Consider the following 18,133-nt stretch of genomic DNA (forward strand, 5'->3'; position numbering starts at 1 on the left):
ACGTAACTAATGATTATGTACAGAAGCGTAACAGGCGTTGTCATCTTACTAATGCCAACGAAAGTGGTGCTTTTTTGCTGTTTCGAGAGTAGAATATGTACCCCAGTTTCCATATACACTCCTGGAAATGGAAAAAAGAACACATTGACACCGGTGTGTCAGACCCACCATACATGCTCCGGACACTGCGAGAGGGCTGTACAAGCAATGATCACACGCACGGCACAGCGGACACACCAGGAACCGCGGTGTTGGCCGTCGAATGGCGCTAGCTGCGCAGCATTTGCGCACCGCCGCCGTCAGTGTCAGTCAGTTTGCCGTGGCATACGGAGCTCCATCGCAGTCTTTAACACTGGTAGCATGCCGCGACAGCGTGGACGTGAACCGTATGTGCAGTTGACGGACTTTGAGCGAGGGCGTATAGTGGGCATGCGGGAGGCCGGGTGGACGTACCGCCGAGTTGCTCAACACGTGGGGCGTGAGGTCTCCACAGTACATCGATGTTGTCGCCAGTGGTCGGCGGAAGGTGCACGTGCCCGTCGACCTGGGACCGGACCGCAGCGACGCACGGATGCACGCCAAGACCGTAGGATCCTACGCAGTGCCGTAGGGGACCGCACCGCCACTTCCCAGTAAATTAGGGACACTGTTGCTCCTGGGGTATCGGCGAGGACCATTCACAACCGTCTCCATGAAGCTGGGCTATGGTCCCGCACACCGTTAGGCCGTCTTCCGCTCACGCCCCAACATCGTGCAGCCCGCCTCCAGTGGTGTCGCGACAGGCGTGAATGGAGGGACGAATGGAGACGTGTCGTCTTCAGCGATGAGAGTCGCTTCTGCCTTGGTGAAAATGATGGTCGTATGCGTGTTTGGCGCCGTGCAGGTGAGCGCCACAATCAGGACTGCATACGACCGAGGCACACAGGGCCAACACCCGGCATCATGGTGTGGGGAGCGATCTCCTACACTGGCCGTACACCACTGGTGATCGTCGAGGGGACACTGAATAGTGCACGGTACATCCAAACCGTCATCGAACCCATCGTTCTACCATTCCTAGACCGGCAAGGGAACTTGCTGTTCCAACAGGACAATGCACGTCCGCATGTATCCCGTGCCACCCAACGTGCTCTAGAAGGTGTAAGTCAACTACCCTGGCCAGCAAGATCTCCGGATCTGTCCCCCATTGAGCATGTTTGGGACTGGATGAAGCGTCGTCTCACGCGGTCTGCACGTCCAGCACGAACGCTGGTCCAACTGAGGCGCCAGGTGGAAATGGCATGGCAAGCCGTTCCACAGGACTACATCCAGCATCTCTACGATCGTCTCCATTGCTGCGAAAGGTGGATATACACTGTACTAGTGCCGACATTGTGCATGCTCTGTTGCCTGTGTCTATGTGCCTGTGGTTCTGTCAGTGTGATCATGTGATGTATCTGACCCCAGGAATGTGTCAATAAAGTTTCCCCTTCCTGGGACAATGAATTCACGGTGTTCTTATTTCAATTTCCAGGAGTGTATTTACCAACAACAACTCAATAAATCTCAAAGCAAACAGCTTATCGTATATGGGAACCACGGAAAGTACCAACCTGTATTTGTAGGACATCAAAGTTATACACTGAAACGCCAAAGAAACTAGTAGAGGCATGCGTATTGAAATACAGAGAAATAAAACAGGCAGTATACGGCGGTGCGGTCAACAACGCCTATGTAAGACAAGTATGTGGCTCAGTTACTGGATCGGTTACTGATGCTACAATGGCATATATATCAAGATTTAAGTGAGTGGCGCACGAGCCATGAGACACAGAGTCTCTGAGGTAACGATGAAGGGGCTACGAGAATTTCACGAGTATACCGTCAATATCAGGAATTCATAAAAACATCAGATCTCTGATACCGGTGTGAAGTGCAACCCTTCCGCAAACTGCTGCATATGTCAATTCTGGGCCATCAACAAATGTCAGCGTGCGAACTATTCAACGAAACATCATCGATATGGGCTTTCGGAGCCGTAGGCCCACTCGTGTACGCTTGATGACTGCATGGCACATAGATTTACACCACGTCTAGCCCGCCAACACCGACGTTCGGATGTTGAGGACTGGAAACATGTTGGCTGGTGGTACGAGTCTCGTTTGTAATTGCATCGAGCGAGTGAACCAGTACGGATATGGAGACCACCTCTTGACTCCATGGACCCTGAATGTCAGCAGATGACTGTTCAAGCTGGCGGAAGCTCTGTAATGGTGTGTGGCGTGTGCAGTTGTGATATGGGACCCCTGTTACGTCTAAATACGACTCTGACAGGTGACACGTACGTAAGCATCCTGTCTGATCACCTGCATCCATTCGTGTCCATTGTGCATCCCGATGGACTTGGGCAATTCCTCCAGGACAGTGCAACTCCACACACGTCCAGAATTGCTACAAAGTGGCTTCAGGGACACTCTTATGAGATTAAACACTTCCACGACCCCCAAATTGCCGAGAGATGAATATTATTGGGCACATCTGAGATGCCTTACAACGTGCTGCTCAGAAGAGATCTGCACCCCCCCCCCCTCCCGAATCTTACGGATTTATGGACAGCCCTGCAGGATTCATGGTGTAAATTTTCTCCACCACTACTTCAGACATTAGGAGAGTCCGGGCCACGTCGTATTGCGGCACTTCTGCGTGTTCACGGGAGCCCTACACGATATTAGGCAGTTGTACTAGTTTCTTTGGCCCCTCAGTGTACTTCCAGTTGAATATTGATAAACGTTTCACAATTTATTTCAGATTCAGATGTATTTATCAAGTTAAGTTGAGGAATACGACCTTATGTAAGAATGTTAACAGGAATTTATTTCGGCAAAGTATTGTTTGTAGCGTTACTCCCGCGTCTGGAACCTACACCTTTCGTGGAAGGAAGAAAGTCATTATTTTGGTGCGAATGAACATTTTTCTCTTCCGAAACACTCAATGAGACCACATACTTGCTGGCAGTTAAATAATGCAAAGCATATTTTTCGTTATGGCTTTTCCGTGAGACGAACGCCTGTAATAGTTCTAGTATGTTAGAGTTGAAGAACAGGGTATTGGATACTTCAACAAAATTTGGGCTGAATAACACAGATGTTACACTTGAAGCTATTTTATGTTTGATAGCTTACAACAGGTTCATGATGATGTATATTCTAAGTCATCGGTTCTCCACAATGTATACCATCCATTAGAGAAATCAGAAGTAAAAAAAAAAAAACAACAGAGACGTACAAACAATGCCATGAAGTTGCGATATCAGGTCTGTAGTTCCCTTATTAGCCAATAGTTGACTTCTCAGAAAAAAGTTGTTTGTAGCTATGTGCATACGCAAATGATCCAGGTCCAGAAAATCTATGAAAACATTCGGATAAATGTTTCTATATCTATTTTCTTTCTCTTCCACAACTAAACTACGTGAGCTACAATTACTGTATATGTCTGTGATATTTCGCTTTGCAGGCATTTTCCACGCATTATTTTGAGCTGCACTCAGCATTGTTTTGATCGTAAGGACATATGTGTTTATCTACACGATCGACAAGATGAGTATTGAAATCAGGATATTTTCTCATTTTATTACGTACAGAGACAATCTCACAACGAAAGTGCAAACTTTCTAAAACTGTCTCTGGCACAGACGTGGCTCCCGACAAAGGTGGAGCACTCCGCATTCATCTGACAATAGGTGTGCCATGGCGTACGTCACAGTTACTTCGCGTCAGTCCGGTTGGTCTTGCTCCACTACACTTCGTTCATTATAAGAATAAACCTAACACAAACAAACACAAACGCTATGATTTGTCAACAGCCGTAGCTCTCGTCCAATGCTGTTCCGCTCTTGGAAGTAGGTCCAACTTACGTATTAGATATCATTTTACGGTGTCACTGTAAATCAAACATTAAGACATTTGATGTATTAACTGCCATCAACGTTTTTCTTAAGCTTACTTTATCTACGTAACTTTTCTTTCAAAAATCGTGTACAGTCACAGTCTCTGTAAGCGCTACTTTTGCTCTTATTGTCTTGCTGTTCATATAGGGTGGCCCTTATTGACGTTACGACGTCAAACTCCACTGATGGCAACGGGTCATGATGGGAAGTAGTATGCATATGTATAATTTGGTTTAGCGACGAAGCCCACTTTCATTTAGGTGGGTTCGTCAATAAGCAAAATTGGCGCATTTTGGGGATTGAAAATCTGAATTTCGTTATCGGGAAGTCTCTTCACCCTCGATGGGTCACCGTTTTGCGTGCAATGTCCAGTCACGGAATAATCGGTGCGATATTTCTTGATGGTACGGTGACTATCAAACGATTCGTGAAGGTTTTGGGAGATGGTTTCATCCTTATCCACAAGATGTGGTTCAAGCAAGTTGGAGCTCGAAGCCGTCGAAGCAGGAGAGAGTTTGTTGTCCTGGAGGAGCGCTTTGGGGACTACATTCTGGCTCTGGGTACCCAGAGGCCAATGGCATGGGCCTCTATTGTCCGCTATATTCTCTGGATCTGAACGCACATGACTCCTTTTTGGGGTCTGTATTAAAGACAAGGTGAACAGCAATAACCGAAAAACCATTGTTAAGATGAAAACAAAAATCCAGGAGGTCATCGACAACATCGATATTCCGACACTTCAGCGGGTCATGCAGAATATAGCTATTTGTCTGCGCCACATCATCGCCAATGATGCCAGGGATATCGAACATCTCAGAACCTAAACCTGAATATCTGTAGTGACATTTATATGTTGAATAAAGTGTGTGCACCCCGTAGTTTGTAACTAATTTACTTTTTTTTTCTTATAGTTCAATATTTGTCGCCCCATACGTACCGTGAAAATGGAAGACTGCTTCCAGCTTCATTGTGAAACATGCGCGCGTAACAGCGCTAATGGCTAGGAAAAGGTTGTTCTTAATGTTTCTCAAAAGATTACAGAGAAAATTAGCTTTGACGCTTTTCTAGAAACAATATATAGTACATGTAAGGGACAGTATTTCAATTATAATATTCGCACAAACAAAGTTGGCACTCGGTGCGGTGGCTGATGGGAGCGAATGAAAATGCAAAATGCCTTTACTGTCGCTTCCGTCAGCCACCACGCCATGTGTCCATTTTGTTTGCACGTATCGCATGTGTGGCGTAGTTGGTAACGTCATAGATTGAGGAAGGGGTGTTCTGGTGGGCGGTGGTTCGAAACTCGTTGCGATATGTAATTCTTTCCTTCGGTTTCACTACTTAAATATGAAATTCATCAAATATATGGTAATACAACCGTATGTAACCATCATTCTTTCTAAAAAAAAATGCACGTCTTCTAGTTTCTAATTACTTATTGCACGCAAAATTCCAATGTTCATTGCCAATACCCATTCTAAATTATCAATACTTAAAAAAATATTGTAGAAGTTAAGAAAACATTAGACAATTAAAGTTTTTGCAGAAAAATGAAAAATCAAATACTCTTTGTCTGAATATGGCCATTGCTTTGTAGGACAGATGTGGTCTCACACGAGCCAGAGTGATAAGCTTGTAGAAACATGGGAAACATCAATTTTCACGTGTCGATCACTCTCTACAAATGCTGCATTTTCACAGATGTCTCCATAAAACTGCAATCCGAACCAACAGACTTGATCTGGAGCCAAGTTAAGGGCTTTGTTACGAGTAATAATAAGTCATTTAAGCTGACAAACGTACTGGCACTAATACACAGCTTTATGACACATCACTGCCGAACGATGGCGAAACGCAGAACAGCACGTCATAATAGAAGAGAAGGAAATGTAGATATTTAGGCGGCTTGGGATTCTGTTGCTGATCGCCTCGTTATCAACGTAGCAGTACTGACATTTATTCCTCAGAGTCCGACATGGAAGGGGTTCACAGATTACCAGGCGACTGACTGTGGTACCTTCAGTGGGTTCAGTATTTAACTGCATGGCGAAATCCCAGCAGTGCGCACATAGTGCAATCGGAACTTGAGTTTGCGGCCCAGCCCGGCGTCATCCATTGGCTTTGGGTTCACGAGGCTGAACACAAGAGCGCACCAAATGAGTCGTACTGCCGCACCTGAAACAATGCCGGGGTTCCCTTTTGATAACTTCAGCGGCTATAGATACTCCGGAATCAGCGCCGACGTCCCGCCCCTTTAACCTCGTGACGTACACGGTTCTCAAGTGGTAATGCGGATGCTGCTACGACCACGTCACGGAGCTCTTCTCAGGTTGAATGCTGCTTACGGAAGACAAAATCGACTTATCCGCCGCACGCATTTCCATAAGAACGATAGAGACCAATTCTTGTTCAGGTAAATCAATTAGCAAGGCCAAAGGGGCTGTCTAAACTCTATCGACGTACTTCCCAAATGTAACGACACTCAAGCTGTTTACGAACCCCGTTGGTCAACCTTTGCTAATTACGAGCTCCCTTAATTGCTGCAAGGAAATCCCCTCCGCCACGACTCGAGAGAGGAGGTTCTGCAACTCGCCTCTAACTGAAGGGTGCAACGACAAAATTACTTGGTGCGGAGCGCGAAAGGTGCCCTCGTGTTGTTCTGCGCGAACCAACAACCACCTGATTAAGGTGCTCCACAACCAATTGAGTAATATCTCAGAAGAAATAATCCAGAGGATTAGGCATCTTGGCCAACACAGCATCTAACTTGACTAACTGGCTCTCACCCTCTCCCTGACAGCGCAAGTCCCTATCTTCAACCTTCCTCCCACCCAACTCCAAATACGTAAGCTTGAACTGTAATGCGCTCACCAAAGTTCCCAACTCAACGGTTAATTTTTTGTGATGATCTTCCAAATCTAACGTGCTTAAATCCGCTATCCGATTAGTTAAATGCATTAACTGTGCCCACATCCTATCCAGCTGACTGTCACTAGGCTGGTTTCTCTCCAAAAGACAAATAGTGTCCTGAAGACCTTTAATAGCCTCAAACAAAAATTCAGTTGCCGCTCCTGCCTCACCCACCATCGCCGACGTAACGTCAACCGGCTGAAGAACGGTAGCGTGCAAACGGGCTACCAATTCCTGAACATTGTCCTCAATCGGTTGGCGCCTTACTGCACCAAGTCGTTAACAAGGTGGTCCTTTCTGAGCAGGCCGAGCCCCGGACACAGTCTGACTACCATTACGATAATCACCTGAAACAAGTAACAGCCAAAACAATATGGTGCCACAGAACACAAACGAAACAAGAGTGAAACTGACTGCAACCAGAATGGCAAGCACAAGCGCAACCACGCTCTGCTCCCAGTGATACGCCCTGCTAAACCTGCAGGACAGGAAAGGTAGTTTAAATTGTGGAAAGGGGCCAAAACCAGTGACTGTCAGTTACAGTCGAGCATACAACTTTATTTATATGACCAAACATTACAAGAGCCAAGCAATTTTTTTTAAAAAAAAGCATGGCATTCATTTTTGGAACTTAATAACCGGCTGAATACGTCATACAATCTCATGCCTTAAGGCCAAAACCACTTTAATTTAAAATCGGCTGAAAGCCAACAACCTAAAACTCAAACCAAAATCAGAAATTTAAAAGGCAGAACACCTTATCTTAAATAAGTTCTTTCAATTAGGCTGAAGGCGCAGGAAATCTCACACTTTAAGAGCAAAACAACTTTAATTTAAAACAAAGTCGGCTGAAGGCCCATATCTTAAGACTCAGACGAAAATTAAATTTTTAAAAGGCCAAAGGCGTTACCTTAAAACAGTTTTTTAATTAGGCTGAAGGCCCAAACAATCTGACACCTTAAAAGCAAACAACTTTAATTCAAACTTCCTGGCAGATTAAAACTGTGTGCCCGACCGAGACTCGAACTCTGGACCGTCGCCCTTCGCGGCCAAGTGTTCTACCATCTTTTTTTTTTTTTTTAATTTGTTCGTAGCGGACGCCTGTTCAGGTTGATCGTTGATTCGTTCACTCAGTTTTTTTGTTACAGAGGGTAGCTAAACCCTCTGACCGAACGCGCTGAGCCACCGTGCCGGCTACCATCTGAGCTGCCGAAGCACGACTCACCCCCCGGTCCTCACAGCTGTACTTCTGCCAGTATCTCGTCTCCTACCTTCCAAACTTTATAGAAGCTCTCCTGCGAAACTTGCAGAACTAGCACGCCTGAAAGAAAGGATATTGCAGAGACATGGCTTAGCCACAGCCTGGGGGATGTTTCCAGAATGAGATTTTCACTCTGAAGCGGAGTGTGCGCTGATATGAAACTTCCTGGCAGATTAAAACTGTGTGCCCGACCGAGACTCGAACTCGGGTCCCACCAAAAATCCTTGTCTTCTTTCCGTTCCACTTTACTGACCCCCACTACATTTATACTGAGCCTTTTAGCCCTTTCCTTTTCAGATTTTCTAGCTTCCCTTCCACGTCACTTCTCCTAAAATGTTATCCTTTCGCAGGTTATTCAGTCTTCTTCTGATGGCCACCTCCCCCTTGGCAGTCCGCTCTCGGAGATCCGAATGGGGGACAAGGCCGGAATCTTTTACCAATGGAGAAATCATCATGACACTTTTTCAATGACGGTGCATTTCCTGTGGACACACATTATGTGGCTTTAATGCAATGGTTTCCATTGTCATCGGCATTCTCATGCCGTTGATTATTGCTCGTTGTTCCGCCTTTTAGGGGCAGTTTCCCACCCGAAGGGTAAGTCGGTGCCCTGAGCCACTGTCCGCTCCTCCGTCCTTTTTGAGAAAGACATTGGCTGAATGAGGGTGACTTGTGACGCAGAATGTCTTCTACCGCCTTTGCTGAAGATTTTTGAAGATTTTTTGAATTCAAAATCTAAGCGCTGGAGGGATTCGAACCCGGGACCAAGCACGTTTTGATATTAATCAGATACACCATCCCTCCTTTTTTTTCTTTTGTACAGAATGTAACGGCTAGTCCGGGATTTACCCATACAGCATGGTTGCTATATCCATTCCTATTCCACATTCAAGAATAAAGCGAGGGAAAAGCGATTGTCTATATGCGTCTCTACGAGCCCTAATTTCTCTTAATTTGTCTGCGCTGCTCTCACGTGAGATGTGAGTTAGCGGCAGTAGAATTATTCTGCAGTCGGTCGCTTCTGCCTCTTCTATGAGGTTTCTCAATACTGTTTCGCAAAGCATCTTCGAAACAAACGTGTGTTAATCGAATGTAGAGGCTACGATCTACAAGAAAGCTTCGATGCATTCCTTTAATCCAAGCAAGCATTTGATGAGCATTCGAGAATTGGTCCACAATGATTCAGTATACGGAATCCTTTGAGGACGAACGACATTTTAGTTGAATTCTCGCAATAAATCGATCATTCGCATTCTGTACTACTGTACTTACGCATTCGTTCTGTTTCATCAAAAATGAAGAGGTGTAGGTGGTTCGAGCTGTCTGTGTGTCTTAGATTACTACCACAGATCCCATGCAAGTGCAGGAGAATGTCATCCATAACGTAATACTGCTTCCAACGGTCTGCGTCCGTGACACGCTGCTCGTTTCTTGCCGCCATTCACCTCGATGACGGCGTTTGTGGAAGCGACTATCGACCTAGTGTAGCAAGATATGTGATTCAGCGCGAAGAGTCGACACGGTTCCATTAACCGACGCTCGAATCCCGTTGATCCCGTGCCCACTGCAATCGTTTCGACGATGTCGTTGGGTCAATATGTGAACACACATGGGTGACCTGTTGCGACATGTTCAACAATGTACGATGAACAGTGTGCTCCTCAACAGGGGTGACCTGTTGCGACATGTTCAACAATGTACGATGAACAGTGTGCTCCTTAACAGGGGTGACCTGTTGCGACATGTTCAACAATGTACGATGAACAGTGTGCTCCTTAACAGGGGTGACCTGTTGCGACATGTTCAACAATGTACGATGAACAGTGTGCTCCTTAACAGGGGTGACCTGTTGCGACATGTTCAACAATGTACGACGAACAGTGTGCTCCTTAACAGGGGTGACCTGTTGCGACATGTTCAACAATGTACGATGAACAGTGTGCTCCTTAACAGGGGTGACCTGTTGCGACATGTTCAACAATGTACGATGAACAGTGTGCTCCTTAACAGGGGTGACCTGTTGCGACATGTTCAACAATGTACGACGAACAGTGTGCTCCTTAACAGGGGTGACCTGTTGCGACATGTTCAACAATGTACGATCAACAGTGTGCTCCTTGACAGGGGTGACCTGTTGCGACATGTTCAACAATGTACGATGAACAGTGTGCTCCTTAACAGGGGTGACCTGTTGCGACATGTTCAACAATGTACGATGAACAGTGTGCTCCTTAACAGGGGTGACCTGTTGCGACATGTTCAACAATGTACGACGAACAGTGTGCTCCTTAACAGGGGTGACCTGTTGCGACATGTTCAACAATGTACGATCAACAGTGTGCTCCTTGACAGGGGTGACCTGTTGCGACATGTTCAACAATGTACGATGAACAGTGTGCTCCTTAACAGGGGTGACCTGTTGCGACATGTTCAACAATGTACGATGAACAGTGTGCTTCTTAACAGGGGTGACCTGTTGCGACATGTTCAACAATGTACAATGAACAGTGTGCTCCTTAACAGGGCTGACCTGTTGCGACATGTTCAACAATGTACGATGAACAGAGTGCTCCTTAACACTTGTAGTTGCACCACTTCGTACTCTTTCGGCAGGGACGCCACAGAACAGTCTGTCTTGCTTTACAGAGCAGAGAAACCTCAGAACCCCACGTTTCGTGAAGACTCGTGGATGTCCCACCATTTAGTGCCTAGTGGTAGTTTCGCTGTCCTCCAATCTCTTTCCATGGTTGCTTACACCAGTAGCACGTGAACGTTAGACAAGCTGCGCCGTTTTCGAGATACTCGTTCACAGGTTCTGTGTAATACTCTCAGTTGCTTATCCCAGTGGATTTTCCTATATGCAGCTCATATTTTTGCTAGGGTGATACCTTGTCCGTCACTTACATACTTCTGCTATGGCGCCACGTCCCCGCAGTGCCATCAAGTGGCATGCAAAGTCACCGTGGGCAATGGTCATACTGTTTTCGCTGACGAGTGTACATTTGTGTGATTCTTCTTGATAGTTTGGAGTTGTGTGGAGCATAGGAAGGAACTGCGAACTGCATTCAACTTAGATTGGACATAATTTTACAAGAAATACATTGACTCAGTTGGAAGTACTTAAGTGAATCAGAGGTGAATAATTATTCCATGAAAACGCTAGAAGCTCTGTGAGTTTTGAACTTGGAACTTTACGTAGTTAGAAGAGAACATTACTATAAGGGCCATTTTGACTACTAATAAATGCACATTCTCTGTGGATTTATTATAGGCTCCATTAGTTGGCGCTGCACCTAGATCAGTTTTTAGAACCTTTACGCGTTCAGGTTCGGAAAGGTGGGAAAATCAACAGATTTTCTAAAAATGGATATTATACTCACATCCAGAAAGGAAGACAATTACTAAACAACGATATCTTGCAGTAAACTGCAGCCTCATCAGCAAACAGTCGCAGAGTGCTGCTCACCCTGTCCTCCAGGCAATTTATGTGCATTTTTTATAAATACATAATATGGATTTTTAAGCGGAATATTAATAGTAGTACAAGCAATAACACCTGTAATTCACAAGTAGAGAGTTAAGTTTTGAATGTAATCTATTTCAGGTAGTCGTCGAAAGATCCACATAATGCAGTGTTGGGACAAATGGTTCAAATGGCTCTAAGCACTATAGGACATCTGAGGTCATCAGACGCCTAGACATAGAACTACATAAACCTAACTAACCTAAGGGCATCACACACACCCATGCCCGAGGCAGGAGTCGAACCTGCGACCGTAGTAGCAGCGCGATTCCGGACTGAAGCGCCTAGAACCGCTCGGCCACAACGGCCGGCCCTGTTGGGACATTCCGTACAAATGCGACGAACGGATTGCCTGACTGTTCCACAGTCATGTTTCGGAGATGGTGTCTTACCCCATCTATGAAAACAGACCGTGCATCTGCCGAGGTTGGTGCGTCTTGTGTTAATCGTTGTCAATGTTTTGCGCGACTGGTCAAAGGCAGGGGGTTCCTTTCTTATACTGAGCAAGTTCTGGCGATGTGGATGGCAGGTCTTTCTCCTGTTCCTTTAAAGTCAGAATTTCTCCTGTCTCATTCTCATGACTGCATTAAGTTGAACTGAGACGTGTGCTGTTCCACGGCTGTGTTCATGGATGGTTTTCTTAATCAAAGCCGATTTCCTGATAAGATAACGGCGTCTTGATGGACAGCGAGTTGCGCGTAGCCTTGCATGCGTCTGACTCTCGAAGGACAACCGATTTTCGTCGAGTTTCATTGGGCGGGATGTGTCTCAATACCGGCAGCCATTTCATGGAGGTTGATCTTACGACGGGGTCACCAGACCCGTTAATGACGGATTTGGATGACGCTTACGTATGTTTCAGACACAACAAGTGTCTGGCGAGTTGTTAGACCTCTTACTGCTGCTACAATGACAGGTTATCAAGTTTTAAGTGAATTTTAACGCGGTTATATTGTCGGCACACGAGCGATTGGACACGACGTCTCCAAGGTAGCGATGACGCGGGCATTTTCCCGTACGACCATTTAACGAGTGTATCGTGAATATCAGGAATCCGGTAAAAAATCTAATCTCTTACATTGCTGCGGCCGGAAAAAGATCCTGGGAGAACGATACCAACGACGACTGAAGAGAATCGTTCAAAGTGACAGAAGTGCAACCATTCTGGAGATTGCTGCAGTGCTGGGCCTTCAACAATTTTCAGCGAGCGAACCATTCTGCGAAACATCATCGATATGGGCTTCCGGAAGGCCCACTCCTGATCCCTTGATGACTACATGACACCAAGCTTCACGCCTTGCCTGGGCCCGTCAACGCCGACATTGGACTGTTGATGACTGGAAATGTGTTGGATGGTCCGGTGAGTCACGTTTCAAATTGTATCGAGCGGCTGGAACCGTACGGGTATGAAGACAACTCCACGGATTCGTGGACCCTGCATGTCAGCATACGATGCTCAGAGGCTCTGTAATGGCGTGGTGCAGGTGCGATTGAAGTAATGTAGGCCCCTTATATGTAGAGAGAGGACTTCAGCAGGGGACAGGTACGTAAGCATCCTGTATGATCACCTGCATCCATTTATGCCCATTGAGCATTCCGAAGGACTTGGACAATTCCAGCAGGACAATGCGACATGCCAAACTTCCAGAATTGCTACAGAGTGGCTCCAGGAACACTCTTCTGAGCTTAAGCACTTCCGCTGGCCAACAAACTACCCCGATATGAACATTATTGAGCATATGTGGGATGCCTTGCAATGTGGAGTGCAGAGATCCCCACCCCTTCGCACTCCTACGGATTTACAGACAGACCTCCATGATTCCTGGGGTCAGTTCCCTCCAGCACCACTTCAGACATTAGTCGTGCTCGAGGTGGCCATTCACGGTATTAGGAGGTTTACCAGTTTCTTTCCCACTTCAGTGTATTTACAGTCATAATGTTTGCTCTTAGATGAGTGTCCGATTTATTTATCGCCATTATTTTAATTATATTTGTTTTTTTCTCAGTTTACGGTAGACCTCAGCAATGCCCACGCAGCAAAATTCACGGTTTGGTCTTTCCCACTGCTGTGAGCTACACTACTGGCCATTAAAATTGCTACGCCACGAAGTTGACGTGCTACAGGCGCGAAATTTAACCGACAGGAAGAAGGTGCTGTGAAATGCAAATGATTAGTTTATCAGAGCATTCACACAAGGTTGGCGCCTGCAACGACACCTACAACGTGCTGACATGAGAAAAGTTTCCAATTGATTTCTCCTTCACAAACAGCAGTTGACCGGCGTTGCCTGGTGAAACGTTATTGTGATGCCTCGTGTAACTTGGAGAAATGCGTACCGTCACGTTTTCGACTTTGATAAAGGTCGGATTGTAACCTATCACAATTGCGGTTTATCGTATCGCGACATTGCTGCTCGCTTTGGTCGAGATCCAATGACTTAGCAAATATGGAATCGATGGGTTCAGGAGGATAATACGGAACGCCGTGCCGGATCCCAACGGTCTCGTATTACTAGCAGTCGAGATGACAGGCATCTTACCCGCATGGCTGTAACGGATCGTGCAACCACGTCTCGATCCCTGAGTCAACAGATGGGGACGTTTTCAAGACAACAACCATCTCAACGAACAGTTCGACGACGTTTGCAGCAGCATGGACTATCGGCACGGAGACCATGGCTGCGGTTACCCTTGACGCTGCATCACAGACATGAGTTCCTACGATGGTGTACTCAACGACAAACCTTGGTGCACGAATGGAAAAACGTCATTTTTTCGGATGAATCCAGGTTCCGTTTACGGAATCATGATGGTCGCATCCGTGTTTGGCGACAGCGCGGTGAACGCACATTGGAAGCGTGTATTCGTCATCGCCACACTGGCGTATCACCCGGCGTGATGGTATCGGTTGCCATTGGTAGCAAGTCTCGGTCACCTCTTGTTCGCATTGACGGCACGTTGAACAGTGTACGTTACATTTCAGATGTGTTACGACCCGTGGCTCTACCATTCATTCGATCCCTGCGAAACCCTACATTTGAGCAGGATAATGCAAGACCGCATGTTCAGGTCCCGTACGGGCATTCTTGGACACAGAAAATGTTCGACTGCTGCCCTGGCGAGCACTTTCTCCAGATCTCTCACCAATTGTAAACGTCTGGTCAATGGTGGCCGAGCAACTGGCTCGTCACAATACGCCAGTCACCACTCTTGATGAACTGTGGTATCGTGTTGAAGCTGCGTTGAAGCTGTACACGCCATCCAAGCTCTGTTTGACTCAATGCCCAGGCGTATCAATACCGTTATTACTGCCAGAGTGGTTGTTCTGGGTACTGATTTCTCAGGATCTATGCACCCAAATTGCGTGAAAATGTAATCACAAGTCAGCTCTAGTATAATACACTCCTGGAAATTGAAATAAGAACACCGTGAATTCATTGTCCCAGGAAGGGGAAACTTTATTGACACATTCCTGGGGTCAGATACATCACATGATCACACTGACAAAACCACAGGCACATAGACACAGGCAACAGAGCATGCACAATGTCGGCACTAGTACAGTGTATAGCCACCTTTCGCAGCAATGCAGGCTGCTATTCTCCCATGGGGACGATCGTAGAGATGCTGGATGTAGTCCTGTGGAACGGCTTGCCATGCCAATTCCACCTGGTGCCTCAGTTGGACCAGCGTTCGTGCTGGACGTGCAGACCGCGTGAGACGACGCTTCATCCAGTCCCAAACATGCTCACTGGGGGACAGATCCGGAGATCTTGCTGGCCAGGGTAGTTGACTTACACCTTCTAGAGCACGTTGGGTGGCACGGGATACATGCGGACGTGCATTGTCCTGTTGGAACAGCAAGTTCCCTTGCCGGTCTAGGAATGGTAGAACGATGGGTTCGATGACGGTTTGGATGTACCGTGCACTATTCAGTGTCCCCTCGACGATCACCAGTGGTGTACGGCCAGTGTAGGAGATCGCTTCCCACACCATGATGCCGGGCGTTGGCCCTGTGTGCCTCGGTCGTATGCAGTCCTGATTGTGGCGCTCACCTGCACGGCGCCAAACACGCATACGACCATCATTGGCACCAAGGCAGAAGCGACTCTCATCGCTGAAGACGACACGTCTCCATTCGTCCCTCCATTCACGCCTGTCGCGACACCACTGGAGGCGGGATGCACGATGTTGGGGCGTGAGCGGAAGACGGCCTAGCGGTGTGCGGGACCGTAGCCCAGCTTCATGGAGACGGTTGCGAATGGTCCTCGCCGATACCCCAGGAGCAACAGTGTCCCTAATTTGCTGGGAAGTGGCGGTGCGGTCCCCTACGGCACTGCGTAGGATCCTACGGTCGTGGCGTGCATCCGTGCGTCGCTGCGGTCCGGTCCCAGGTCGACGGGCACGTGCACCTTCCGCCGACCACTGGCGACAACATCGATGTACTGTGGAGACCTCACGCCCCACGTGTTGAGCAATTCGGCGGTACGTCCACCCGGCCTCCCGCATGCCCACTATACGCCCTCGCTCAAAGTCCGTCAACTGCACATACGGTTCACGTCCACGCTGTCGCGGCATGCTACCAGTGTTAAAGACTGCGATGGAGCTCCGTATGCCACGGCAAACTGGCTGACACTGACGGCGGCGGTGCACAAATGCTGCGCAGCTAGCGCCATTCGACGGACAACACCGCGGTTCCTGGTGTGTCCGCTGTGCCGTGCGTGTGATCATTGCTTGTACAGCCCTCTCGCAGTGTCCGGAGCAAGTATGGTGGGTCTGACACACCGATGTCAATGTGTTCTTTTTTCCATATCCAGGAGTGTATATTTGCCTGATGAATACCCGTTCGTCATCTGCATTTCTTCTTGGTGTAGCAATTGTAATGGCCATTAGTGTATTTGCAGGAGCCGGAACGTCTAAGAAGAATAGGCGGGTGCGACGAGTTAGCGGAAGCCTGCAGCCTGGAAGCGCGGATCCTGGAACCTGGAGGCCGGACGGGGAGCGGAGTGTTTGCCGCGGTGTCCGGCGGCGCTCGGCCTCGCCTACTGTTTGCGATGGGAGAGCGGCTGTCCGAGCGACACGCCGGACGGCCGTGTTGGAATAAGGGCTCCAACTCAATCAAAACTTGTGCGGCCGGCCCATCCGCCGGCACCCACGTCCTCGATTAAACTCAAACAAGACGCGTCGCCCCACGTGCTGACCGCCCGGTCCACTGTCCGCAATGCATACCGGGCACCGCAAGGAGCGGCAGCGATTGCCGCGGTAGACGGCAGATGGCGCTGTGTCTGCCCTCACACTTCTACAGGGTGTTTCAAAAATGACCGGTATATTTGAAACGGCAATGAAAACTAAACGAGCAGCGATAGAAATACACCGTTTGTAGCAATATGCTTGGGACAACAGTACATTTCCAGGCGGACAAACTTTCGAAATTACAGTAGTTATAATTTTCAACAACAGATGGCGCTGCAAGTGATGTGAAAGATATAGAAGACAACGCAGTCTGTGGGTGCGCCATTCTGTACGTCGTCTTTCTGCTGTAAGCGTGTGCTGTTCACAACGTGCACGTGTGCTGTGGACAACATGGTTTATACCTTAGAACAGAGGATTTTTCTGGTGTTGGAATTCCACCGCCTAGAACACAGTGTTGTTGCAACAAGACGAAGTTTTCAACGGAGGTTTAATGTAACCAAAGGACCGAAAAGCGATACAATAAAGGATCTGTTTGACAAATTTCAACGGACTGGGAACGTGACGGATGAACGTGCTGGAAAGGTAGGGCGACCGTGTACGGCAACCACAGAGGGCAACGCGCAGCTAGTCCAGCAGGTGATCCGACAGCGGCCTCGGTTTTCCGTTTGCCGTGTTGCAGCTGCGGTCCAAATGACGCCAACGTCCACGTATCGTCTCATGCGCCAGAGTTTACACCTCTATCCATACAAAATTCAAACGCGGCAACCCCTCAGCTCCGCTACCATTGCTGCACGAGAGACATTCGCTAACGATACAGTGCACAGGATTGATGACGGCGATATGCATGTGGGCAGCATTTAGTTTACTGACGAAGCTTATTTTTACCTGGACGGCTTCGTCAATAAACAGAACTGGCGCATATGGGGAACCAAAAAGCACCATGTTGCAGTCCCATCGTCCCTGCATCCTCAAAAAGTACTGGTCTGGGCCGCCATTTCTTCCAAAGGAATCATTGGCCCATTTTTCAGATCCGAAACGACTACTGCATCACGCTATCTGGACATTCTTCGTGAATTTGTGGCGGTACAAACTGCCTTAGACGACACTGCGAACACCTCGTGGTTTATGCAAGATGGTGCCCGGCCACATCGCACGGCCGACGTCTTTAATTTCCTGAATGAATATTTCGATGATCGTGTGATTGCTTTGCGCTATCCGAAACATACAGGAGGCGGCGTGGATTGGCCTCCCTATTCGGCAGACATGAACCCCTGTGACTTCTTTCTGTGGGGACACTTGAAAGACTAGGTGTACCGCCAGA

The sequence above is a fragment of the Schistocerca cancellata genome, chromosome 8 (genome assembly GCF_023864275.1).
Source record: "Schistocerca cancellata isolate TAMUIC-IGC-003103 chromosome 8, iqSchCanc2.1, whole genome shotgun sequence".
Lineage (NCBI taxonomy): Eukaryota > Metazoa > Arthropoda > Insecta > Orthoptera > Acrididae > Schistocerca > Schistocerca cancellata.